Source organism: Mustela nigripes, chromosome 8 (assembly GCF_022355385.1).
Source record: "Mustela nigripes isolate SB6536 chromosome 8, MUSNIG.SB6536, whole genome shotgun sequence".
In the NCBI taxonomy this organism is placed as follows: domain Eukaryota; kingdom Metazoa; phylum Chordata; class Mammalia; order Carnivora; family Mustelidae; genus Mustela; species Mustela nigripes.
Window position 1 is genome coordinate 53,889,934 of NC_081564.1, and position 27,497 is coordinate 53,917,430.

The 27,497-nt window shown below is 35.1% G+C and overlaps 1 protein-coding gene across 7 annotated transcripts in view; it reads right to left on the reverse strand.

Moving 5' to 3' along the window:
• The window catches only part of NOL4 (nucleolar protein 4), a 406,246-nt gene that overhangs the window by 367,994 nt on the left and 10,755 nt on the right, over positions 1–27,497 (reverse strand). The window contains exon 1 of one of the 7 annotated variants that reach the window (XM_059409425.1): positions 7,426–7,444. The exons of the other annotated variants lie outside the window; for them this stretch is intronic. The gene's annotated coding sequence lies outside the window, so the exon portion shown is untranslated. Of the gene's footprint in view, positions 1–7,425; positions 7,445–27,497 lie in introns of those variants that run through there. 7 annotated transcript variants of the gene reach the window in all.

Genomic DNA, 27,497 nt, shown 5'->3' on the forward strand with positions numbered 1-27,497 from the left:
ATTAAAACATGTCACACATTTTGTTTCACCTTATTTTCCAAGAGCTACTATGTTAGCTTTCTCATCTTCAGCAGGTTTTTAATGATGGGATTGTAGAGCATTTTTGCATGTAATTAATAGAGAAACTACTCACCTAAATGCAAATATCTTTTAAAGAGGTAAGATTTAACATAGAGATCTTTAATGGACTCCAACCCAATTAATTCAAATTGATGAAAGTTCCAGTGAAAAGGGATTTTCAAATGGCTTACTAGAATCTTGTAATTACAGTCTTGTGTTAAATCATTTACAAATAAAATTGAAAATGACACATTATCAGAAATTATTGAAATAGTTTTCATGAAACACTGAAGCATGACCACCACATCATTTTTCTCAAATGTGCATTTTACAGATTTTATTACTAACAAGTGGCATCACCTATATTTGCTTTTTCTAATCACTTTCTCAAAATTGAAAGTAATAAAAGATAATCTAAGGATGAGTCTCAAATAGCAGAATGAATATTTCTCAACATAGAAACCCAAATAGCTAAGTTAAACAGAAGTTGCAAATCTTGATGATTCCATCAGTGCAAAATAATGAAAAAGCCAAGCTCAGTTTGGGTGAATTGTATGTACATATTGATGGCAGGTGACCTTTTAAAATCATTCCGTCATGTTTTTCTTTAACTCTCAGTGTTTGTAAAACAAACGTTAGTTTTCTCAAAAAGAGTGCTATTTTACTCTAATAAAGCCTGCACCTCCATTTGCTTTCATCTTGCCTTTGCACTGAGGCCAATTATGCCAGTTTCACACATGATTATATGCATTTTGTCTTCCACTAGTCATGGTCATGATACCTGAGACCTTAGTAAGTGTCATCTTGTCTGGAAGTCTTTACTAGCATTGTTTCAATAAGGTGAGAAATATCACAATGTCGACATCCAATGCACAAGTGGGTCAATCTTTTATTCAAAAAAAAAAAAAAAAAACCCTCCCAGTACAGAAAGAATTCATTATTCCACTCTCCAAACTAAACTCGACCCAGCTTGTCATTGAAAAAAAAAAATTTAACTATAGAAGGCCATGCAGGAAATAGATAAATTCATGAGAATGCAATAAAGGTAATAAAATATATTTTTAAGAAAAAGGTAATTCTTATTTTCTGACCAAAAGAGAGAGAGAGAGAGAGAGATCATTAGGTGCATGTACTTCTCTTGATATGTTTGAAAAAAAAATAATTTTTGAAAAAAAATAATTTTTAAATAACAGATTCTTTTCAGAAACATCCATGCTGAAGATACGGTTTCCATCATATCCTCTGAGGATACAGAGAAAGGTATCCGTACTATTGTATCTGGTTTATGCAACTTTGAGCTAGGAGGAGGTGGCTGCTAAAATGTGTGCACACAGTTTCCCTCATGGCAGTTCTGAGGCCAGTCAACTAGATTACAAAGACTGTATTATCTTATTTTAATCCAAGTATGAAGACATCACCGTAGCTTACAGAAATTGCTGATCAAAGCCATTTAGGACTGGAAGACCACACATGTCCACAATATTTTAAGCTGTGCAGCATCACAGTCACAAAGTGGTTTTCTCCCACAATACCATTCTGTCAAAAATAAAGTAAATGGCCTGAGAAATGAAATTGACATTACAGAACTATGGTTAGGACAGAAGGTTCCCAGCTGACAAAGATTTGACTTACAATTTTTCAGCTTCACAATGGTGCAAAATCTACAGACAATTAGTAGATACCAGACTTTAAATTTTGAATTTTAAGCCTTTCCTGGCCTAGTAACATGCCCTCAGATCTCTCTTATGAGGTTGGGCAGTGGCAATGAGCTCTGGTTCCCAGTCAGCCAAGCCATCACCAGGTAAACAACCAATACATCTACAACCCTTCTGTTTTCAGACAACCATTCTGTTTTTCACTTTCAGTGTTCAATAAATGACATGAGATATTCAACACCTTTATTGTAAAATAGGCTTTGTGTTAGATGATTCTGCCCAACTGTAGGCTCATGTAAATGTTCTCAGCACATTTTAAGTCGGCTAGGCTAAGCTATGATGTTGGATAGGTTAGGCGTATTAAATGCATTTTTGACTTATGATATTTTCAATTTATGATGGGTTTATCAGGATATAAGTTGAAGAAGATCTGTAGAACATGAATTTTGATTAGATGCTCTCAGCAGGGATTTGAGGGCCCTCAAGCAAACATTTCAGAGGAGATTTATTCACACTTTGTTAACTGCAAAATGTATGAATTTGCAGCAAATTCTCAGGCAATGGAAAGATTATTTGGCATTTCCAGATTCTGAGAGGAAGGGACTTTTCCCTTTCAATAGTTTAACTTATTTTCCATTAACTTTTGCCTTCCTCGATGTAGAGAAGCCACACTTAAAAGTTTAAGAGAGAAAATCATACTTAACAAATGGATATTTCCTCTATATTGAATGACTGTAGTTTAGTTATGTATGGTACAAACATTTTATAACTCTTCAGACATTTCTGATAACATTCTTTACATTGATAGGCAGATATTTTAGCTTTTGGAGATGGATTTCTGATTCCTGCAGTCTCTCAAATGTCCTTGGAGACTAACTAATAAGGTTTTGAGTTCTGTTGGCTTTTTAGTGGAGAATGTAATAATGGATTTGTGCAGATCCATTACTTGGATGGAGAAAACAATACGACAGAGTACAAACTTATATAAAATTTCAGTATATAACATGGGAACTGAGCAAGTTTCAGGGATAGGCAATATACTATTCCATTTCATTGCACTTTAACAATGAAGAAAATGGAAAGAAACCTGAAAACTATGATCTTTATCCTTTTTCTTGTAAGTTTATCCTTTCACCAAGAGTAATTGACAAACGGCATTTCAGAGTTGAACAGATTCATGGGTATATCTAATCCAATCCTCTTGTTTTATGGTTCAGCAAGGTGAGATCTGAAAGAGGCAAATTAGTATTTGACCTGTCTACAACACACACATGTGTGGGAGCTGATAATTCTACAAAAGACCAAAGCCCTAAGTTTTCACTCAACATTTATTGTGTGCTTGCTTTGTGCCAGGGGCTATGCGATAGTGGGAGGAAACTTACAATCTGCCTGTTTCATAAAACTTATCTCATGGGAATAGCAAGCTTTAATTAATCACACTAGCACATGTATTATCTTAAAGTGATAATACGAATGAGACAGAATCCGGAAAAGGGCATTGTTGGAGATGAGACCTGAAGGATGAATAGGTGTAAAAGTGGTTATGGAAAGGTGGTTTGAGTTCCTGGCAGGGGGAACAGCATATGCAAAGGCCTTTCTGGATGAGAGAGTATCAGGCGTTTAAGGACATGAATAAAGACAGAATATCAGGTATCACCTAATCTGGACAGACAGGAAAAAATTGAAAAAAAGAATGAACACAGCTTCAAAGATTCATAGAGAAACAGCAAAAGTTCTATTATATGGGTAATTGGAGTCTCAGAAGGAAGACGGAGGATTTGAAGAGATCATGGGCAAAACCTTCTCATATTTGGTGAAAGACATAAACTTACACACACACACACACACACACAAAAAAAAAAAAAAAAAAAAAAAATTAAGGGATGCCTGTATGGCTGAGTCGGTTAAGTGTCTGATTTTGGCTCACTTTGTGATCTTGGGATCCTGAGATCATGCCCCACCCCAGGATCTCTGCTCAGCAGGGATCCTTCTTCTCCTCCTCCCTCTGTTCCTCCCTCCACCAGTGCTCCCTGTATAGTTATATAAAATTAAATAAATAAAATAATAAATAAAATTAATTTTTTTCAAATAAATAAAATTAAATTAATTTTTAAAAAATTTTTAAGGGGCACCTGGGTGGCTCAGTGGGTTAAAGCCTCTGCCTTCAGCTCAGATCATGATCTCAGGGTCCTGGGATCAAGCCCCACATCGGGCTCTCTGCTCAGCAGGGAGCCTTCTTCCTCCTCTCTCTCTCTGCCTGCCTCTCTGCCTACTTGTGATCTCTAATAAATAAATAAAATCTTAAAAAAAAAGATTTTTTATAAGAGTCAAGAGCCCATCAAACCCCAAAGAGAATAAATACAAAGAAAACCCCACATAGACATAACATAGTGGAACTGCTGAAAGACAAAGATTAAAATATCATCTTTGGTTGCCTGGGTGGCTCAGGTCTGGCTTGAAGCATCTACCTTCAGCTCAGGTCACAATTCAGAAGTACTGGGATCAAGTTCTGAATGGTGCGCCCTGGCCCTGTTTATCAGGGCTTCTGCTTCTCCTTTGACCCTCCCCCCTCTTGTTCTCGCACTCTCTCTCTCTCTCTCTCTCAAATAAATAAAATCTTTGTCAGGGGCGGCGGGGGGGGGTCACCTTCAAAGAAATTAAATAGAAAACAGCAACAGCATATTCCATACAGAACAGTAACAACTTGGATGATTGTGAATCTCTCATCAGAAAGCATGCAAGCCCGGGTGTCTGGGTGGCAGAGTATATTAAGCCTCAAACTCGTGGTTTTGGCTCAGGCAGTGATCTCAGGGTCCCGAGACTGAGCGCCATGTGGGGCTCTGCACTGGCAAGGAGTGGGCTCCAGATTCCCTCTCTCCCTCTCCTTCTGCCCCTCCCCCACTCTCTCTTGCAAATAAATAGTAAATAAATAAATAAATCTTTTAAAATTCAAAAAAAAAAACCCCACAAAAACATGCAGGCCAAAAGTCAGCAGAAAATTATCTTCTAAAATTTCTGAAAAGATTTCTGTTCTTTCATTGCTTCCCGTAAATCATTTTAACATATTAAATTGGACATGATATCTCATTGATTTTCCACCTTCTGCCTTCTATATAAAGATAAATGTTAATGAGGACAAACAGCAATTTGGGGGCATCACAAAATCTCTGACATAATTTTTTTATCATTTAGTTTGAAATACTTTCTAATTTCAACTTTGATTTATTTAAAGGGGAGTTTTAAAATCTCCAACTGTATTCTATAGTAATTCACTTTTAATCTTTAGCTTAATTTTTGTCAAAATGGTACATATGAATCAGAGTTTTAGAAATTTACTAATACCTCTCCCTACACTATAAAGCAAAACCAATTTTTACAAATCATTTGTATATTCTTGAGGATGATGTGAATGCTGTAACTCCTAGGTAGAAGCTGAATATATTTTCATTAGAACAAGTCTGTCCACTGTTGGATTAAATCTGTATTCTTTAGTAAAGGACAGTCAAACCAGACAAAAATTAAATGGGAGATACATGATGAACTTACAACTGTTGGCTTTGTCAATTACTCCATGTAATTCTGTCAATCTGGCTTTATATATAATAAAGATTTCACTATCAGTAACATGTGAGTTTAGAATTATGTTTAATGACCCTTCTTATCCATAGTAACCTTGTTATAAATAATGAAATTCCATGTAGTCTGGTATACATAAACATCCACCTGCTATGTTAATGTTTGTTGCCATCTTTTCATTTTAACCTATAGCTTTATAATTTGATGTACTTCTTGTAAAAATGATATTACATGAGCACAGGTTTTTTTAATCTTACATGCCAATTTTTTTAACCAAAAAGTTTAGTTCATTTATTTTACTGTATTTAGTGATATATTTGATTTTAATTCAAAGAGTTCATTCTGTGCTATTCTTTCTCCTTCACCCTTTTTTGTCCCTTTATATGATTTTTATAATGCACTGGAGTTATTTTTCATATTTTTCATTTCACCTTTTTTCTCTAATGAATTGAACATTAATTTCTATCCTTGTAGTGATTAAATTTATAATTTTATATGCATATCTAATTAAGCCCAAACTAGGTAATATTTCAGCCCTCCTTTTATTCAATACAAACTTAAATTGCTTTAAATCTCTGTCATGTTTCATTTAAAATGTTATTTTTGTCCAGAATTTTACTATCACTTTTTATTTTCCTATAATCACCTATTAATATAATTTCATAATAATATTTACTATACCTTCATGTTCTCTCATTTTTATGTTCACCATTTCCTTTGACATTGTGATTATTCCTTTTGTGATCTCTGTACTGCTTTGTCTTTAAATATATATCAAAATTTCTTGGGTGAGGGTCTATTAATGGCAAAGTCTCTTATATGAAAATGTCTCATTACACCTTTCTCTTCTCAGTATTTTGAAGTCATTTGGGTTTCCACTGATTTTGAAAAGAAAGCTATCTGTTTATCTAATCATTCCTAGATAAACTGTTCTTAAATCATTTTTGTTCTATTTACTTTCAAAGTTTTTCTTCTTGTCTCCGGTTTCATATATCATTATTATAGGTCCAGTTATGGATTTCTTTTGTATTTATCCTGTTTGATATTTCCTATCTTTCTGAGTTGTGGCTTCATCTCTTTCAAACACTCTTGGTACTTCTAATCAAATATATATTTGAAAAGCTGCTTTCCCTTATTTTCTATGCTGTGCTTATGGAACCTAATAGAATGTATTTTTTACCTTCCCATTCTCTTTTGTGTCCTAACCTGACTTTCCTATGTTTTATCAGTATGGCCAACTCTTAAATCTGAAGAAATTTACCCAAATTTATCTTTCAATTCATAAATTCACTATTAAATTCTATCTCATATGCTGCTTAACTTCTCTGTTGGCAGGGGAAGACCGCCATTCTGTGAAGTGGCTGAGCTAAGGGATTAATGGTCCTCTGCAAACCAGCAGGGGTGAGGGGAGTCTCCCTTCTAGCCTAAGACCTTTGCTCCGGACATCTAGCCTCCAGAAACTAGTACAGATTTTGATGACCTTTTTTTTTTCCCCTTTAGAAGTGTCTGTTTCTTTTGGACATCTCCCGTCTTTTTTATATAAATCTCTCATTTCTTTCCTAGATTGCGATTCAGTGTTTTGAAAGGCATTTAAAACATATTCCTCAATTATGCTGTACATAGTAATTCTAATATCCTAAGTTATTCAAGGTTTCATTCTTTAGGATTTCTGCTGACTCGAAGTTATGGGTGTTTGTTTTACACTACGGTTTTGGCCCATTCAGGTGCAGTTGAGTTTTCTCAGTTGGAATCCTGGGAAGCCTGAGTTGAAAGTACACCAGATCAGAGAAAGTTTCTGCCAGTCTTTTGCCAGTCCCTAGTACAAGCAACCTTGATTCACTTATAATAACCTCTTTGCTTGGGATCTCCAAGACCACGTTGTTGTGGGAGATGTGAACCCACAACACACACATGGGGGTCTATGGTTATAAAATTTCAGGAAAAACTTTCTTTCCTTTCCAGAGCTACACCTAAGACAGGGAAGTTCCCTTGTTATATCTTTATACATCCTTCACTGAAAATGAAATTCTTTGGTGATTTCAGCTTTATGAGTGGTCTTTGATTCCAACTTCCAACCTTACATGGACCCAGGTTCTTATCTTCTGGCCCACAGACAGCTGATCAAGTCACTAACCTGTAGCGTAACTGTAGCTACTTTTAAGTAGATGAAATCTGGTTAAAATAGGATGAAAGCTTCAAATTTCACTTGAAGGGTAAGAATCTTCTAATATTCTAATTATCTTCTTTTATATATTCTTCTTTATATATTCTTCTATTATAGTCTTCTAATATTCTGGAAAAGAGAGAGCAAGAGAAAGAGTGGAGGGGGAGGGGCAGAGGGTGACAGAGAATCCTTAAGCAGACTCCCTGCTGAGAATGGAGCTCAATGCAGGGCTCAATCCCAAGACCCTGATATCATGACCTGAGCCAAAATCAAGTGTTGGACGCTTGATTAAGCCACCCAGGCAACCCTGGAAAATTCTTTAATATGTCATAAGGTTAAAAAAAAAAAAATCAGTGACATCAGTTAACTCTAGGAGGTGAGAAGTTTTCCTACAACCAAAACCCCAATACATAAAAATAAACTTTCATTTAACTATGCATTTAAAAATAGTTTCACATCAGACTGGTACCAGATGGAGAGGGAGGAGGGAGGTAGCTGTAAATACAAAACGTAAATGGTGGCTGGTATCAGCTAACGCCTTCCAGCCTGTTCTCATAACTGGACACCAGCGATAAGAAAAGCAGCATCTTAAATTGGGGGGAAAGGTTATATATTTACCTTTTCTTATATAATCTCTGCTTTTTTCTCCAGTTTTTAACAATTTCAGTAATTGTTGTCTTTCATCCCTTGGCATCATCTCCTACGTGTCATCACAGCAGTAAGCAAAATAAGAGTTGACAGGAAAATTAGTGTGTAACTTTTCATCACAAAAGGGAAAAACACTACTGTGAAGAAGAGCTCTCTAGAAACTTCATTTTGAGTCATGACTTCCACCATTTTATAAATTGGAGCATACAGCCATGTTGATTTGATAGCATTTCACTGCCATTCCTTCTATGACTAATAGATCCTTGGAAACAAATCAAACAAAATATGTGTCCAGAAGGAGATGGACTTGTCTCAGTTCTGGTGCTAATCTGTGATATAGTTCCCACTCTTCAACGAGAAATAGTAAAGTAAAAAATTGAGTGAGTTTTTCAGCAAGTTACATTTATTTAATTTGATGAGATGTTTTTGATTCTCAGATTAAATCTCTTCTTGCCTCCTTTTTGTTGTTGTTTTGTTTTATAGATTAAAATGTCTATTATTTTATAAAATGTTAGTATAATAAGTGACAGAGGGTTTGTTTTAGTCTTCTTATATCCTTTTATGGAAAAACAAACATTTGGTAAGTTTGTCATGGTGACATGTTTGTCATGTTTAAAGTTTTTCTAACTTATGAAAGGAAAAAGTCTCTAGGAACATTTTTGAGAAGGAAAAATATTGATGCATTACACACAATGAATCTTAATCCATTCAGGTCAGAAATTAGGCCAGGCCACCACAGTACAAAAAGTCAGCTGTCAATGGGAGAGAATTGACCTGTTGAAGTCAGTGAAAGTATTCAATATGAGAATTCTATGTGACAAGAAAAGTTCCATAGGAGAAGTTTTTTTTTCCCCTAGAATGTTCTTAATCAACAGAAGAGCTCCTTATGGTGTTGAGGGAGTTTCAGAACTGCAGATCAGTTTTTAATAAAAAACAAAAGTTGACTTTATCTTAAATAAATTAACTTTAATAATACACTTCCCTTCTAAGTTTCAGTTTAAAGGGTTAATGTTTGTATGATTAGAGACGGAGAGAGAAAGGACAAAAGAAATAGACACACACACACACACATAGAAGAAAATGATATTCTATCAGCTTTTTCAGTATCATTTCTAACCACAAAATTTTACTTAGCCATTATTTGATAACATGCACTGGATATAAGGCATTTCTGCTGTTACAAATATTATCTCCTTTATTCTTCAGAAAAATTCGATGAGGTAAGTATTACCTTCAGTTTATAGATGAATAACATGAGACACGGAGACATTAAGTAACTGGCCAAATGTCACACAGCTGATTTGTGAAGAGCTAGACATCAGATTCAGGCAGTCACCTACTTGTAGAGTTCATGCTCTTAACCACTACCATCACTGTCACCATGAATTAATGGTGGGAATTATATATCCCGAAAACCAGAAGAGCAAAATAATCACATCTAAGGATTGTAGAGCATTAATATTTCCCTTAGCATCCTTTGTCCATCAGACATAAAATACTGTGCCTTTCTTTCACAGTGGTACCTGTTGGCTCCCCCAAGGGAACATTGGGCCATGTCCAATAAATTTCTGAATTTAAAAACTTTCTTCTGAGTTTTTAGTTCAATAACAGTCTTTTGGAATTTTTCAAAATTCTTTCAAGGCCAGAATCACATTGTAAAAATACTTGTAAAATTTTAATTTAAGCCTATAATTTAAATATATCTATATCATAAATGCAAATCTTATATTCAGTGCCATAAGAATACCAACATTCTATAATAATGTTGTTCTAGTCAAAAAACAAACTACCTCTCCTCTCAACTAGTTCTCCACCTGATCCACATGGAAACATTTCTCATTTCCTGAATTTGTACAAATACCTTTTTATTACCAATAAATGTATTTGCTTATCTTACTTTTTTGGAACATTAAAAAAAGAAAAGTAAACAATATTATTAAATTATTAAAAAGAAAAGTAAAAAATATTATTAAATTCTATTTGTCCTGAATCTAATCATCAATTGGAGATTTAGGACTAACAAAGTTGACTTCAACTTGTATTGATCTAAAAAAAAATGGTTGAAACCCTACCTTTGCCACCATTTTATTCTTTATTTTCTCCCATCTTTACATATTTTACTTATTAAAAATAGCTTTTTACTTTTTTTAATATTGTAATTTTTTTTTCTCAGTGTTCATTGTTTATTGCACCACACCCAGTGCTCCATGCAATATATGCCCTCCTTAATACCCACCCCCCCTCCCCTTCAAAACCCTCAGTTTGTTTCTCAGAGTCCACCATCTCTCATGGTTTGTTTCCCCCTCCTATTTCCCCCAACTCACTTTTCCTCTCCATCTCCCAATGCCCTCTGTGTTATTCCTTATGCTCTACAAGTAAGTGAAACCATATGATAATTGACTCTCTCTGCTTGACTCGTTTCACTCAGCATAATCTCTTCCAGTCCCATCCATGTTGATACAAAAACTGGGTATTCGTCCTTTCTGATGGAGGCATAATCCACCATTTTATTATTTAATTAAATATTTATCATGTTGCCACTATGAGGTTGATACCATGCAGAATTCTAGGGATACTAAGATTAATGTAAGGTTGGTACTGTTAAGATGTATTTGAGAGTCAAATTTTGGTAAATCCCACTTACTCAAATTTCATGGCTGCATAATTTATTACAATATGGGTTAATCACTTCGGTATCTTTGTCCTAAAGTTAAAAACTGCATCCTTCCTTTCATTGTCTATAAACATTAGCACTAAAAGTATTTGCTTCTACAACTTCCACTATAGGACAATAGTTCTGGTTATTCACACATGTCAATTTCTTGAACCCTGACTACATAGGAGAGCACTATTAGGAAACTTTTCAAAGAAAGTAAATTACAGCCTTCCAGGTATTAGATAGTGATGCTCTAGAGGAATAAACTCAGGAAATGTCAGTGACTTTTCCAAAATAAAAACTGTCTGAGAAAATATCACAACAATACCTCTCTACGGTTGTATCAGTGACAGTTACTTTCAAACACCAAAGAATTGTTCAAAGAGAAAGTACGACTTTATGTTGTAATTGACATAAGCTATTATTACCATAACACTAGAAGTTGGATAGGATAGAAAAGTCATACATACACAACTGGTAGGAAAGTAAAATGATACAGACATCCTGGAACATAGTTTGACAGTTTAACCAAACGTGCAATTACTCTGTAACGTATCAGTTGCACACTTGGATATTTATCCCAGAAAAATGAAAATCTAGGTCCACACAAAAACCTGTACACAAATACTTATAGCAGCTTATGTGTAACAGCTCCAAAGTGAAATATGACCAAACATCATTCAAGAGATTAAGGATTAAACAAATATTAGAATATCTATACCACAGAGTACTACTCAACAACAAAAAATACAAACTATTGATACATACACTTGAATAAGTCTCCAGGGAATTTCATTCAAGGAAAAAAAGCCAGTCCCAAAACATTCTATACTATACAATTTCACCATGAAATTACAAGTTTTAGAAATGTAACTTAGATCAGTGAATGAAAAGGGTTAATTTGGGGTCATGGGGATCAGGATTAAAGAGAGGTGGGTGTAGTTATGAAAGGGTTGTTTGAGGGATTCTCCTGTTGTTAAAATGTTCCAGTATCCTGAGTATGGTACTGGATACACAAACCCACACACATAATTAAATTGTGTAGAACTTAATACACACATACAAATAAATACAAGATAAAACTGGAGAAATCTAATGAGGATTGTATCAATATGATCACCTTGGCTGTGATATTATACTATAATTCTGCAAAATGTTAAATCATTGGCAGGAAGTGGTGGGTACAAAGGCTCACTCTGTGATATTTCATAAAGTGCATGTGAATCCACAATTATCTCAATAAAAATTTCAACTCAACAAAGGGTGATTAGAGAGTTGGAGCAGTCTGTCTCCTCTCTCTGTCTCATACACACACACACTCCTACACACGCATGCCATACGTACTCATCTGAATCTCCTGTGCAGTTCTGTTCATTAAAAGTGCTATTTTCCTTTAAAACAGTTCTCAACAAAACCTGAATATGTGCCTACAAAATACACAGCAACACCACCCTACTGATCCATGACTGCACACATGATATTCCTCCCATCATCTAATTGTTCTAGATAGTCTCTTCAATAAGAGAAGAATCTGTACATTTTGGTAGTGAGTTCTAGACCTTTCATCACAAAGAGTCTCAGCCAGTAATTAGTTTGCAAGCCATTTTTTTTTTAATCCACTGGCCCCTAAGACAATCTTTATAATAAAGCTTTCTACAATACTTGTCTTAAATCCTTCCTTCTTATTTCAAAATTCTTAAGTTTTATAATTTTAAATATACTGTATTTCAAAGTAATCATTTGGTTTATATGAAGAGACTTTTAAAATGGGCTTTGGTTGAAACTTATGCTGGATAAGGGTAAGAAAACAATGGGAGAAGGAAAATTAAGTCCCTACCTTTCCCTTGGCCATTGTGTTCTACTCTAGTACTGTGGGCCTGAGTCTCTCTCCAAGCATATTATATTTCTGAATTGTTTTATAAATAATTGAATAAATTCTAAGATAGCTTCACATCCTCTGTACACATAGAGGATACTTCAGAATTCACACATTTATACCAGTTATATTTATTGAGGAAAAGGAAGAAACAACAATGACTAAAAAAAGGGAGGAATTTATATTTAAATTCTTAGTCGTCCAACTAATTCTTAGTTGACACATGAATCATATGTATTGACTCATTTAATCATTCTAATCCCCAGGTAAAATAAATATCACTTTTCACCTCATTTCACATATGTTGGGAGAATTTTTTTTTTTAAGATTTTATTTATTTATTTGACAGAGATCACAAATAGGCAGAGAAGCAGGCAGAGAGAGGAGAAAGCAGACTCCCTGTTGAGCAGAGAGCCCGATGCGGGTTCGATCCCAGGACCCTGAGATCATGACCTGAGCCAAAGGCAGAGACTTTAACCCACTGAGCCACCCAGGTGCCCCTGTTGGGAGAATTTTTGAAGTGTTAACAGATTTCTTTCACTTGTATTTCTATGTATATTCTGTCCTTGTTCCCAAACCAGGTTGTCAGGAAATTCCATCATCACTGCCCTAGGGAAAGGCTGTTATGATAGCACATATTGTTTACAAACATTTAAGCCCTGGATTTTAAGTTTCAGAGACTTACTTGGAGTTGTACAAGCTTGAGCTTTTGAGCTTCATGAACCTAAATAAAGCCTGCAGAGCTCATCATATAAAGTGAATGATCTGAATGAATCCCAATGAAGTAATGAACAGTTTTCACACTCCCAATGAGATAAAAAATTCTCTCTGGGTGGAGAAAGACATGGAAGGAACAAAATATAATCTATATATTCATGAGCTCCTGAGAAGTAGCCTTGAACATATACTAGTGGGAATGCATGGGATGAATGCCATGACATCAAGAAAGACACCCAAATATGTTAGGAGGGTCCCATACTTGCATATCCCATGTATTCAGAAGCTAGGTGTATCACTTAACAATAGAAATGGCAGGAGCAAATTGTATGAGAAAATGTACATCTAAGTAGAGGCCACTGCTGTCAGCTGACGACCAAGACCCCGCTGAGTTACCTCTGCTCTCTGAGATTGTGACACTATATGAATTATCCTTAATCCTTAGAACCTCTGGTAAAGGGATACTTTAGACTTACTGAGATCATCAGGAATTGACTAAAATTAAGCCTCTCCTTCACCGGGTTTCATTTGCTCTTCTTTTTCTAGTTCTACAGGTACAAGCTGAGATTATTGATTTGAGACATTTCATCTTTTGTAATATAAGTATTTGCCATCATAAATCTTCCCAAAACCTTGTTTTAGGGCCATCCCACAAATTTTGATGTTACATTATCATTTTCCTTCAGTTCAAAATATTACCTAATTTCCTTTGGAATTTCTTCTTCACTCATAGGTGATTTAAGGTATGTTGTTTAATCTTTAAATACTTGAGGAATTACCACATGAAGTGGTCATAGTGATTTGTACTTTAAATCCTTTGTGGTCAGAGAGCATCTTTTATATGTTATATATAGTTATATGCATTGTATCTACATAGACTTAAAACCCCACCAGACAGTGCTATAATTTTTGCTTTAAATAGTCATACATATTTTAAAGAATTTATATGATGAAAAATAGTGTGTTTACTATGCCTGGGATTCTTCCCTTATTCCTGAAACTTTAAATTTCCTTCTAGTATCCTCTTCATCCTCAAGAATATCTGCTAGCATTTATTTTAGAGCAAGTCTACTGTAAAATAATTCATAGTTTTCTTCATCTGAGAATGTCTTCTCTTCACCTTTCCTGAAGGATATTTTCACTGGATATACAATCTTTTTCTCTCAACACTTAAAAATTTATATTGTTGTCTCAAACCTTTCATGGTTTCTGATGAGAAATCTGCAATCACTGAAATTAGTTTACCTATATATAATGTGTTGTTCTTGCCTTCAAGACTGTCTACTCTCAGCGGTGGCATTATTATGTGTTCCATGATAATTTTTTGAGCTTACCTTGTTTGGGTTTCACTAAAGCATCTTGAATTGGTCTGTCACCAAACCTGGGAAAATTTCAGCCATAATTTTCCAACTTTTTTCCCTACACCAATTTCTTTCTTTTCTTCTTCTATGATTTCATTAGCACAAATGTTAGCTTTTTTTTTTTTTTCCCATTGTTTCAGAGATCCCAAGGGCTGTGTTTATTTTTTCAAACATTTTCTACTTTGTTTTTCAGACAGGAGAATTTCTATTTGTCTATCTTTAAATTCACTGACTCTTTTATGTGCCCTCCTCATTATACTCTTGAGTCCACTCTGTGAATTTTTATCACTTATTGTAGTTTTTTTCAGTTCAAAGCTTGGTATTTGTTCTATTTTTTGTAGCTTTTCTTCCTCTGCTCAGAATGTCTATTTTTCTATTCATTTCAAGACTGTTTGCATTTCCTACACAGAGCAGAGTTATAATAGCTGCTTTAAAGTTCTTTACATTTAATTCCAACATCTAGCTCAACTCAGAGTTGGCATCTCTTGATTTTTTCCTATTAAAATTTGTCCAGGAGGCAAGAATACACAACAGGGGAAAGACAGGCTCTTCAGTAAATGGTGTTGCGAAAACTGACAGCTACATGCAAAAGAATGAACCAACCACTTTCTTACACCATACATAAATATAAACTCAAAAGGGATGAAAGACCTCAATATGAGACCTTAAAAATTCTTGAGGAGAGCACAGGCAATTTCTATGACGTCAATTGTAACATTTTTCCAGACAGGTCTCCTAAGGAAAGACAATCAAAAGAAAAATGAACTGGGCACCTGGGTGGTTCATTCAATCATCTGCCTTGGACTCAGGTTATGACCCTAGTGTTCTGGGATCCAGCCTTGTGTCAGGCTCCCCACTCAGTGGGGAGTCTACTTCTCCTTCTCCCTCAGACCCTGTAGCCTGCTTGTGCTCTTACTCACTTGCTCTCTCTCACTCAAATGAATTTTTGAAAAAAAGCAAAAATGAACTCTTGGGACTACATCAAAACAAAAACCTTTGCACAGTGAAGGAAACATCAATAAAACAAGAAAGTAACCTACTGAGTAAGAAGAGATAATTGCAAATGATTAAAACTATAGGGGTTAATATCCAATCAATCTCTCTCTCTCTCTCTCTCTCTCTCTATATATATATATATATATAATATATATAATTTATAAAATGTATCACCAAAAAATCCAATTAAAATGACAAAGGAACTAAAGAGACATTTTTCCAAAGAAGACATACAGATGGCCAACAGACACATGTAAAGATGCTCAACATCCCTGACCACCAGGGAAATGTAAATCAAAGCCACAATAAGATATCACCTTATACCTGTTAGAACAGCTGAAGTTAAAAAGACAAAAAGTAACATGTGTTGGCAAGGATGTGGAGAAAAAGGAACTCTTGTGCACTGTTGCAGAGAATGTAAACTGGTGCAGCCACTATGGAAAACAATATAGAGGTTCCTCAAAAAATTAAAAATAGAATTACCATATGATCCAATAATCCTACCACTGGGTATTTACCCAAAGAAAACGCAAATTTGAAAAGATAAAAGTACCCCTATGTTTACTGTAGCATTATTTATAATAGTGAAGATCAGGTGGGGCGTGTGGGTGGCTCAGTTGTTCAGCGTCTGCCTTCAGCTCAGGTCATGATCCCAGGGTCCTAGGATCCAGCCCCACATCCGGCTCCATGCTCAGCAGGAAGCCCGCCTCTCCCTCTCCTATGCCCCCTGCTTGTGTTCCTTCTCTCACTGTATGTCTCTCTGTCAAATAAAATCTTTAAAAAATAATAATAAGGAAGCAACCTAAGCATTCATTGATAGATAAATGGATAAGGAAGGAAGTTATCACACACATACACAGGAATATTATGCAGACATTAAAAAAAATAGGATCGGGGAGCCTGGGTGGCTCAGTGGGTTAAGCCGCTGCCTTCGGCTCAGGTCATGATCCTAGAGTCCTGGGATCGAGTCCCGCATCGGGCTCTCTGCTCAGCTGGGAGCCTGCTTCCCTCTCCCTCTCTCTGCCTGCCTCTCTGTCTACTTGTAATCTCTGTCTGTCAAATAAACAAATAAAATCTTAAAAAAAAAAAATAAATAAAATAAAAACAAAAAAAATAGGATCTTGTCATTTGCAGCAACATGAATGGACCTAGAGGGTATCATGCCAAGTAAGTCAGACTAGAAAAATAAATACCATATGATCTCACTCATGTGCAGAATCTGAACACCAAAACAAATGAATAAACAAAAAACAGAATGAAACCTATAAATACAGAAAATAACCTCATGGTTGCCAGAGGGAAGAGGATGAGGGGATGGGAAATAGATGAAGGGGAGTGGGAGATCCATGCTTCCAGTATGAAATAAGTCATGGGGTACAGCATAGAAAATACAGTCATAATACTGTAATAGCATTGTATGGTAACAGATAAGTATGCCTAACGTATAGAAAAGTTGAATCACTATGCTATACACCTGAAACTAACATAACACTGTGTGCCAACTACACACAAAAAAGGTTAAAAATAAAATTTATCCCATTTGCAGTCTTTTTATATGCCCAATAAGTTCAAGTTATATCCTGAACATTTTGAGGATTATGTTGTGAGACTAGATCCCATTAAAATCTTCTGGAAAGTGTTCTATATTTATGGCATGCATAAATCCCATTAGATTTGGACCACAAATTCTATCTTGCCTTTGTAACAGTGATGCCAAAATTAGTTCATTTTTCAAATTTTGCTCTGCTTCTTTGGGTCTTCTCTAGATATGGGCAGCTTGGGGATTCATCTGGGCCTTGGACAGTGGTTTATATCATACCTCAGTTCTCAAAGACTTGGTCATGGTTCTTTGCATAGGTTCTTCACATTCATAGCTTGGCAATGAATTCAGCTCACACAAAGATGTAGGGTATCTCCACTCTGTTATTTTGCTCACATTCTTGTATTTCCCAAAATACCCCCCTCCAACTTTTTTTTTTTTTTTTTTTCTGATTCTTCTAGCCTTTTGCACTTCACACAATTCCATGAGACTCCGGCCACCTTCACAAAAATGTATCAGGAAAACCCGGAAAGAGAAAGTAGTAATGGGATCTCATACACCCTCTTTGGACCACAGGGGCCATTTTACCTTGTTCCTCTGGCCAAAGAGACAAGTTTTCCACTCAAGAGTTTTAGGTCCCTCTCTTATTGCACTGCCTCAATGGTAGGGCTTTCAATGACAATGAGAAGGGCAAAAAAAAAGGATTCGCCCATATTCTTCAGTTGACAGGGGCCCTTTTTTCCTGATCCTCTGACAGAAGTTACCCTCATAATTTGTATTTGTATTTGTCTGCTCTCATCATGCAGTTCCATGACTGAGACTAACCTTCACTTAAATCCAGGAGCCAAAACAGCAGGAAAAAACTAATAACCAACACACCCACCCCTTATATTACTATGCTTGTTGTTGACTTCCATCTGCTTTACTGTTTGTTTCTGAGTTCTCAAGTAGTTGTGCTTCATATTGTCTCCAGAGTTTTTAGTTTAATCTGTGGCAGGGACAGTCCATGATAATGTTTGTATTATTTTGGCCAGCACTGGAAACCCATATGGTAGCTTTTTAGAAACAAAAAATCATAAGTCCTGCCCTGACCTAGATCCCTGATGTGTTTTAACAAACTCCCCAGGTAGCTAGTGAACCCATTAAAATAAGAGATGTCTGAGCTAGATCACAGAAATAAGATTCAAAAAGCTCTCAGAATCTAAGAAAATTCATGTAAAGTCCTTCAGTGAGGTCCAAAAAATAAATTCTAAGACACAAACACCTCACACACATAAACATATTTTTAAAATAAAAAATTATCATAATCCAGTGGGAAGGGAAGCTTTAAACAGAAAAATAAAATAAGATGACATATCATATGAAAATGGTAAAGAAAATCATGGTAGAGATGTTAGAGCATGTATTTGTAAGCCATAAAAATAATCAGCAAGACTAGTAACTTTGAGAAAATGTTAATGATAGTAATTTTAAATGAAAAACCATGATTCTAGTTATATTAGACTGATGTTATAACTCTAAAAAATTTTAGAAAATTAATAAATTTTAGAAAAATAATTCCTAAAATGAATTTTAGAAAAATAATCAGTTCAGAAGAGAACCACCAGAAAGTCAAGCAAACTGGGAACAAAGAGGAATGACTGCTTAGAAGGAATAGCTCTAAGCAAGTCAGATTATGGTGGATAACATTTTGTTGACTTTCTGGCATCTGTTATCCCCTTCCATCCTCAAGCTCTCTATTATTTTTTTGGAGATCTCATTGATGTATATAAACTGATTAGACATAGAGACTCTGAATTCAAGCCAAACTCACAAGAGATTTTAGTATAAAACCTAAAATTACATAACTTATACTGAGAAACATAACTTCAATATTCCTGACATTGGCAACAGTTGACCAGGGTGTTCTCTCCCTTTAGTCAAGCCAATGGAAACCCAAATTATTAAAAAGTGGCTTGTTAAACTTGGACTGAATGAGAATATAATACCAAGTGATTAAGTTATGACAGTAGGCTCATCTGGATGGAAACATTTTTGTACATGATAAGGATATGTCTTCAGGAAACAGAGTTCTTCTGTCTTTACAGGATATTATTAGCACCACCAAGATGTGTATCTTTAAATCATATTTCTATGGTTAAACAAACATAACTTACAACTTTGTTTCTATAATGCATAAAGCTCTTTCGCCATTGTGAAGTTCAGTATACAAAAAATGTTAAATTTGAAATACATAGAAGATGATATATACACACCTAAATATCATTTTTCTCATTTAATACATGCTCATTCATACTTATTTGCTAAGCTTTAGTGATAGAACAATGATCTTTTCTTTAAGAATGGGACTACTAATTGACATTCCAAGTGTATAAGCCCTCAAAAATTAATACGATTTCAGTTTCAGTTAAAGTAGAATGAGAAGTTAGTCATTACATATAATTTAGGCAGTATGGAAACCTAAATTTTCTTATTTTTTTTATTTTTCCACTTGTTTTTAGCAGTTCACATATATTTTGAGACTTTATACAGCACCAAACTTAGGTTATTGTACTCTACCAGTTTACAAAATATTCAAATAGGATAATTAAAACAAATGAAACCAGCAAAAAAAGAATGTGAGAAAAACATAACCAATAATATGCATACAACTCAATTTTATGGGCACAAAGTACAAATAACTACAAGATAAGCTACATAAACAAGTTTGTTCACACCATGGAAGTCAATATGTATTAGAGGGAAGAGAAAGTTTTTAGGTTAATTCACTGTTAGTGAGGCTCTATTAAGAAAGGTTTTACTATATTTTCAAGCAAAATTCCATCCACTCTTATAGTATAGTAGACATTCTGTCACTTTAAAGTGACTTTGAATTTCACGTATTAATTAACTGTGTTGATTTTAAAGTTTAAATTCTAGAGAGTGATCTTATTTCTCTTATTTGAAAATTCTAGGAGACATATTACTATTATACTGTATATATCAACAACAGAGTAATGCAAATTAGCTAACGGGTACTTATTCATAATACCTTCTTTATTAAGTAGAGATCCATTTATAATGGCATGGACCTATGAATTGTTTATATGAGGATAGAGATGGTTTAAGAAAAAGTTTTTACTCATTATAGTAGATAATCATACCCCCTCTGCTATCTTATTAATTATGAATTTGTAGATAAATCCTCCTTTAATAGGTAGTTCAAGGTAAATGTCATCCTACTTCTCTTCAAATTAATGCTAATTTTAAATTAACATATTCCAAATTAGTGAGACCAAACAAATCATCAAATGAATTATTTTATAATGGTAGCTTTTATGGAGAAAGATTAATTAAAACAAATATAGCAAACTCCTTCTTGACCTCAGGTAAACACCAAAGAGCATGTAAAGAGAGACTACTAAGAGAACAATGACCCACATCTAAAATTCAAACAAACCTGCGATATTAGATTTGAAAATCTCATCTAATTAGGTCAATTGGTTAGAACAGGATACTAATATGGCCAAGCTAAACAATGGATCCTCATATATGCCACCTAGCTTTGCCCCAGGTCTCTAGATTAAACCCCTAGAGCTTTCTAGCCATCTGGCAAGTGAAGTTAGCTCCAAATACAAGCATCCTTCCCTGAACTGCCCCCTATCTTGGCACCCCACAAAGAAGAAAACTTCAAATATATTTGCCAATCTTCTTTCAATGACTGCTCCCTTTCTACATAATGATGACACATAAATATTCAAGTAACGTTCCCTGAAAACACATTATAACCTTTAAAAAGGAAGAAAGCCACGTATAACAATAAGACCAGCTCTCTGCCTATAAGACAGGTTATTCTTTTTTATTGCCAAAATTAAGTTTCCAAGTTACTGAACTTATCTTCTGAATCTCTTTCTCAACCTCCCAGTTTTCTAACAGCTCCAAACAGTAGGAAAATCTGTAACTGTGAGAAAAAGTACCACAAATGAGTACTTGATTAAAATTAGGAAAAGTGGAATATAAGAGCCCATTGAATAAATTTGCCAGATAGATAGACAGGAAGACGATCAAAACAAAGATTCTCCCATCTCACCATAGAGAGGGGAAAATGATTCCCAGCACCTGCTAAGATTTTAACAGAAAAAGATCCACTTATAAATGTTATTTTCTATATCCTAGCCCCTAAATTTTAGGCAGGTCTTCTTTAAAATGAGTATTATATTAAAATAATTATTCAAAAATAAAATTATAGGGGCGCCTGGGTGGCTCAGTGGGTTTAAAGCCTCTGCCTTCGGCTCAGATCATGATCTCAGGGTCCTGAGATCGAGCCCCACATCGGGCTCTCTGCTCAGCAGGGAGCCTGCGTCCCCCTCTCTCTCTGCCTGCCTCTCTGCTACTTGTGATCTCTGTCTGTCAAATAAATAAATAAAATCTTTAAATAAATAAATAAATAATAAAATTATAGAATGATTATTTCTAATAAATGATGATGATTTATTTTGTTGTATCTTCTGTATATGGTTTTCAAAAACACTTCTACATACCTTAATACAACTATATAAATTATAATAATCTCTTGATATGTATATTCTTCTGCCTTCATCTTCCCACAAAAAGCTTAAAACAGTAAGCTACCTTGTATTCTACTTAGGAAATAGAAGAAAGATAATGAAATAAAAATCACTTAAAAATACATTAAGAGAAAAATGATCTGTTAGAAATTTTGTATTTTACTAAATTACTAAGTTATGGACCATTCCATCAAAAACTTCTAAAAAGTCAGCACATTAGGCATTAGTGGAAAGGATATTTACATTATGTCTTCCTGTATCTTAAACCACAAATAGACAAATATGCTTTTTAAAAAATTGACGGGGCGCCTGGGTGGCTCAGTGGGTTAAGCCTCTGCCTTCAGCTCAGGTCATGGTCTCAGGGTCCTGGGATTCAGCCCCCCATCGTGCTCTCTGCTTGGCAGGGAGCCTGCTTCCCACCCCACCTCCCCCCCACGCCCCGCTGCCTGCTTCTCTGCCAACTTGTGATCTCTCTCTGTGTCAAATAAATGAATTTTGAAAAATTAAAAAATTAAAAATTGACTTGTTTTGACTGTGCATATGCTTTTGAGAAAATTTGTACCAAAGAGCTATGTATGAGCTTTTTTTGGCCGTGTAACTGCACATTGGGTGGCTTACAACCTTCAAACTTACTGTCTCACAATTCCTGTGGGTCAGAAGCTCAACACATTTTAACTGGTTCCTCCGCTCAAGTCCTCCTAAAGCTGAAACAAGGGTCAGCCAGCTACAATCTCACTTGGAAGCTCAACAGGGAAAGATCCACTTCCAAGCTTTCTTTGGTTGTTGGCAGAATTCATTCCTTTATGGTTATAGGATTTATATCCCTGTTGTTTTCCTAGCTATTGGCAAAGCATGCTCTCAGCTTCTACAAAGTTGCTGTCAGTTCTTAACCACAGGGCATCCTCCATCAAGGCTTTGAAATTCTTCATGTCTTCTGCTATGAGCCAGTGAAAAAACTCTCTGCTTTTAACAGGCTAATGTGGTTAAAGAGGGCCGAAAGAGCTCTCTTTCTTAAAGTCAACAGTACCATATAACATAACAAAATTGTGGGAATGGTAACTCATCATATTCACAGGTTCTATCCCACTCAAAAACGGGGGGAGGGGCAAACAAGTATGAAGGACATTTGGAAGTCATCTTAGAATCCTGCCTACCACAGTGCACAAAAATTGAGGGATCACAGGGAAGACTCTCACTGTAGAGAGAGATGTGTGGGTGTAAAACAAAGAAGTACGAGCAAGATGTAAAATACTGCTTTAAAACATAAACTTCTTATTTCAATAAATATTTGAAACTCTAACGTGACTTTGAAAAGACGTGTACCTGAATAAGTTTTTTTGTGTTTTTGTTTTTTTTTTAAGATTTTTAACCTCTCATCCAACATCGGGCTTGAACACATGCTCCATCCACTGAGCCAACCAGGGGCCCCCTGAATCAGTGTTCTATATAGAATTCTCCACTTGGGTTTTTAGAAAGATTTCTCTGGTAAGTCTCTGTCATTGTGGATATAGCAACAACTAAAAGATCAACAATTGTTTCTCCTCAACTCCAAAAACAACAAATAAAAAAACCTGTTTACTATAAGATGACTTAATTCTTATTAAGAGACTTTACATTTATTAAGTTTCATAAATTCTATTTTTAACATTTTACTGGACTTGAAGTTTGAGATTTGTACAATATGATTCATTTACACATAATTCAATGAAAACATCAAGCTGCTGAATTTTACTGATTGACTGCCTGAAAATTTTAATCTAATTCTTGGGTAATATCTGTAATTATAAAATTTCAAACAACCTATTGAATCAAAGGAACTATTTAGCTTCTATTTTACTCATTTGATTTATATTCTGCAACATAAACCACTATGAGACATCAAGTCTCCACCTGTAAGCCCTAAATTATGACATCCCTGCTCAAACGCTTTTGGTAGCAGTCCTTTCCTATGGAATGAAGTCCGAACATTTTAACATGGCAATGGAGGTTTCCCATACTTTCGGCCCAGCCTACTTTTCCAACTTCACCTTTCGCCATACCCTATACTTTAGCTTTCCTTGACTGTGTACCACTCCCTGAATATGCCTTTGATAAAACAACCTCTACCGTCATACCAACATCAAACCTATGTAATTGTTTTATGGATGTCAAGGATTTGTAAAGCTAAGATATTTTAATGTTGTGTTGATTGAGTACAGAGTACACTCTCCTTAATTAAAAAAAAAGGTGCTATTTTAGCTGAAGTGTAAGCTAAACACAATGTGAGGCAAAATTGGATTAGAGTAATTATCTCCAACTGGTATATGCACATCCCAGAGAATGTATGAGATGACCTACTGAGGTGAAGAAGAAAATATTTGAATTTATATGTATTTTAATCTTAGTTCTGTATGTTTATTTTTTTGAGTATTTTTTAAATGTCTTAATTATTAATACAGTAGTGTATTAATTTACTATATATATTACATATATAATTTCATGTTCACTTTTGTTAACAATCAGAGTATGTTATTTTAAAAGTCTGGAGATCAAATCAAGGACTTTAGAATCCAATTGAAATGATTTCCTTCTGAACACTAACACTTTGAATCTCTGTGACTTCAGAAAGTCACCTTAACTTAAACCATAGTTTTCCTAAGTGTGTAATAAAAAGCATTAATAACCATAAGGCTGTTGGAAACATTAAAGGGTGTGCTTTCTTTAAATGATTAGCCCAATCTTTAACCTCTAGGAAGAACTTGATAAATGTAAGGCATTAGTATTGTTACTAATCATGTTATATTCTTGCAATTGCCTTAGAAAGAAGTATGTTCATTGAAGAGGCCCAGATGAGGAGCAAAGTCACTAGTTTCTTAGTCTTAAAGAGTGCTTAATCTTGTGTACAGTTGGTGGCACTATAAAATGGTGCAACTTCTATGGAAAATAGCATGGCAGGTCCTCAAAAAAACTAAAAATAGAATGAATCCAGCAATCCTACTTGTGGGGATATATAGACATACATACAGGTATAGATAGATATCTCCAAAGAACTGAAGAAGGATCTTGAGGAATATTTGCACACCCATGTTCATAGCAGCACTACTGACAATAGCCAGGAGGCTGAAGGAACCCAAAGACCCATCAACAGATGAGTAGATAATCAAAATATGGTACATACATATAATGGCATATTATTTAGCCTTAAAAAGGAAGGAAATTCTGCCATACATTACACCGTGGATGAATCTTGAAGACATCGTGCTAATGAAATAGTCAATCACAAGAAGTCAAATACTGTAGGACTCCAGTTATATGAGATATCTAACACAGTCATATACATAGAAACAGAATGTACAATGGTGGTTACTAGAGACTGGAAGAAAAGGAGACAGGGTGAAATTTGTTTTTTAATGGAAACAGAGCTTCAGTTTTGCAATATAAAAAGGTTCTGGACATCTATTGTATAACAAGATGTTTATACTTAATACTATTAAACTATACATTTAAAAATGGTTAAGAGGGGGCACCTGGGTGGCTCAGTGGGTTAAGCCTCTCTCTTTAGCTCAGGTCATGATCTCAGGGTCCTAGGATCGAGCCCTGCATTGGGCTCTCTGCTCAGCAGGGAGCCTGTTTCCCACCACCCCCACTGCCTGCTTCTCTCCCTACTTGTGATCTCTCTCTGTCAAATAAATAAATAAAATCTTTTAAGAAAAATGGTTAAGAGATTGCGACAACTTGGATGGAACTAGAGGGGTATTATGCTTAGCGGAATAAGTCAATCAGAGAAAGACAATTGTCATATGATCTCCCTGATATGAGGAAGTTGAGAGGCAAAGTGGGGGGATTTGGGGGGTAGGAAAGGAATAAATGAAGCAAAATGGGATCGGGAGGGAAACAAACCATAAGAGACTCTTGATCTCATAAAACAAATGGAGCGCTGGGGGATGGGGGGGGTAGGGAGAGGGTAGTTGGGTTATGGATGCTGGGGAAGGTATGTGCTGTGGTGAGTGCTGTGAAGTGTGTAAACATGGTGATTCACAGACCTGTACCCCTAGGGCTAATAATCCATTATATGTTAATAAAAAAATTAAAAAATAAATTTTAAATGGTTAAGATAGTTAACCTTGTATTATGTGCTTTTAATAAGAATTTAATTAACTATATTTTGTGGAAAAAAAGTTCCCAATATAGCTATGGTATTATATTATATTATAGTTATAAGTATTTTAGGTATATATTATATATTACATAATATAGTATTATGTATTATATTATAGTTATTGTATGCTGACAAAGAAGAAGGGCCCATCATGTGGTGTCAGGCTCGGAAGTTTTTCATTTATGGCATTAATACTGAGCACCAAGGATGCATCATGCATTATTCAAGCAGAGGAAATCAAATCCCCTCCTTCAAAGCTTTCAGGAAAACTACAAAATTGTCACAAAATGGTCATATTGCTTAGTATGGTAAGAATATGATGGATTCAAGACATACTAAGTTCATAGAATCAACAGTATTCCCTAGAGTACTGACTATAAAAGGGGAAAATAAAAAATGTCATAAAGATTTTTGCCTTGGATAGTTGGGCAAATTGTGTTGCCATCCATAGAGAAAGGAAATTTAAAAAAAAAAATAAGATAAAAAAAAACTAATAAACCTACAGTAAAAGTCATCAAGAAAACAAAAGAGGCCAAATAAAATCAGAAATGAAAAGGGAAAAGTTACAACAAATACCACAGAGATGCAAAGAATTATAAATGACTACTATGAATAATTATACAACAAAAAGTTGGAAAACCCAGAAGAAATTAATAAATTTCTAGAAACATACACTCCTTCAAGATGAATCAGAAGAAATAGCAATAGAAAATCTCAACAGACTCGTTACTGGTAATGAAATTGAATCAGTAATCACAAAACTCCCAATGAACAGAAATCCAGGACCAAACAGCTTCACACTATATGAACAAAATGAAAGATAAAAATCATTCGATTATGGGAAAGATGCAGAAAAAGCATTTGTCAAAATTCAACATCCATTTATGATAAAAATTCTCAACAAAGTAGGTAAGGTGGGAATATATCTCAACATAATAAAGCCCATATTTGACAAATGCAACTAATAACATATTCAATGGTGAAAACTAAAAGCTTTTCCTCTCAGGTAAGGAGCAAGAATGTCCACTCTCACCACTCTTATTCAACATAGTACTGGAAATCCTAGCCACGGTAATTAGGTGAGAAATATAAAAGTTATCCAAATGAGAAAAAAAAAAAAAAGAAGAAGAAATAACACTGTCAACATTTGCAGATGACATACTATATACTAGAAACCCTAAAGCTTCTACCCCAAATCTTATAACTAATAAATGAATTCAGAATAGTGCAGGATAAAAAATCCATATACAGAAATCTATTGTGCTTCTATATACTAATAACAAACTATTGGATAGAGATTAAGATAAAAAATCCCATTTACAGGGGCACCTGGGTGGCTCAGTGGGTTAAGCCTCTGCCTTTGGCTCAGGTCATGATCCCAGGGTTCTGGGATTGAGCCCTACATCGAGCCCCACATCGGGCTCTCTGCTCAGCAGGGACCCTGCTTCCCCCTCTCTCTCTCTCTCTGCCTGCCTCTCTGCTTACTTGTGATCTCTCTCTGTGTGTCAAATAAACAAATAAAATCTTTAAAAAAAAAATCCCATTTACAACTGCACCAAAAAA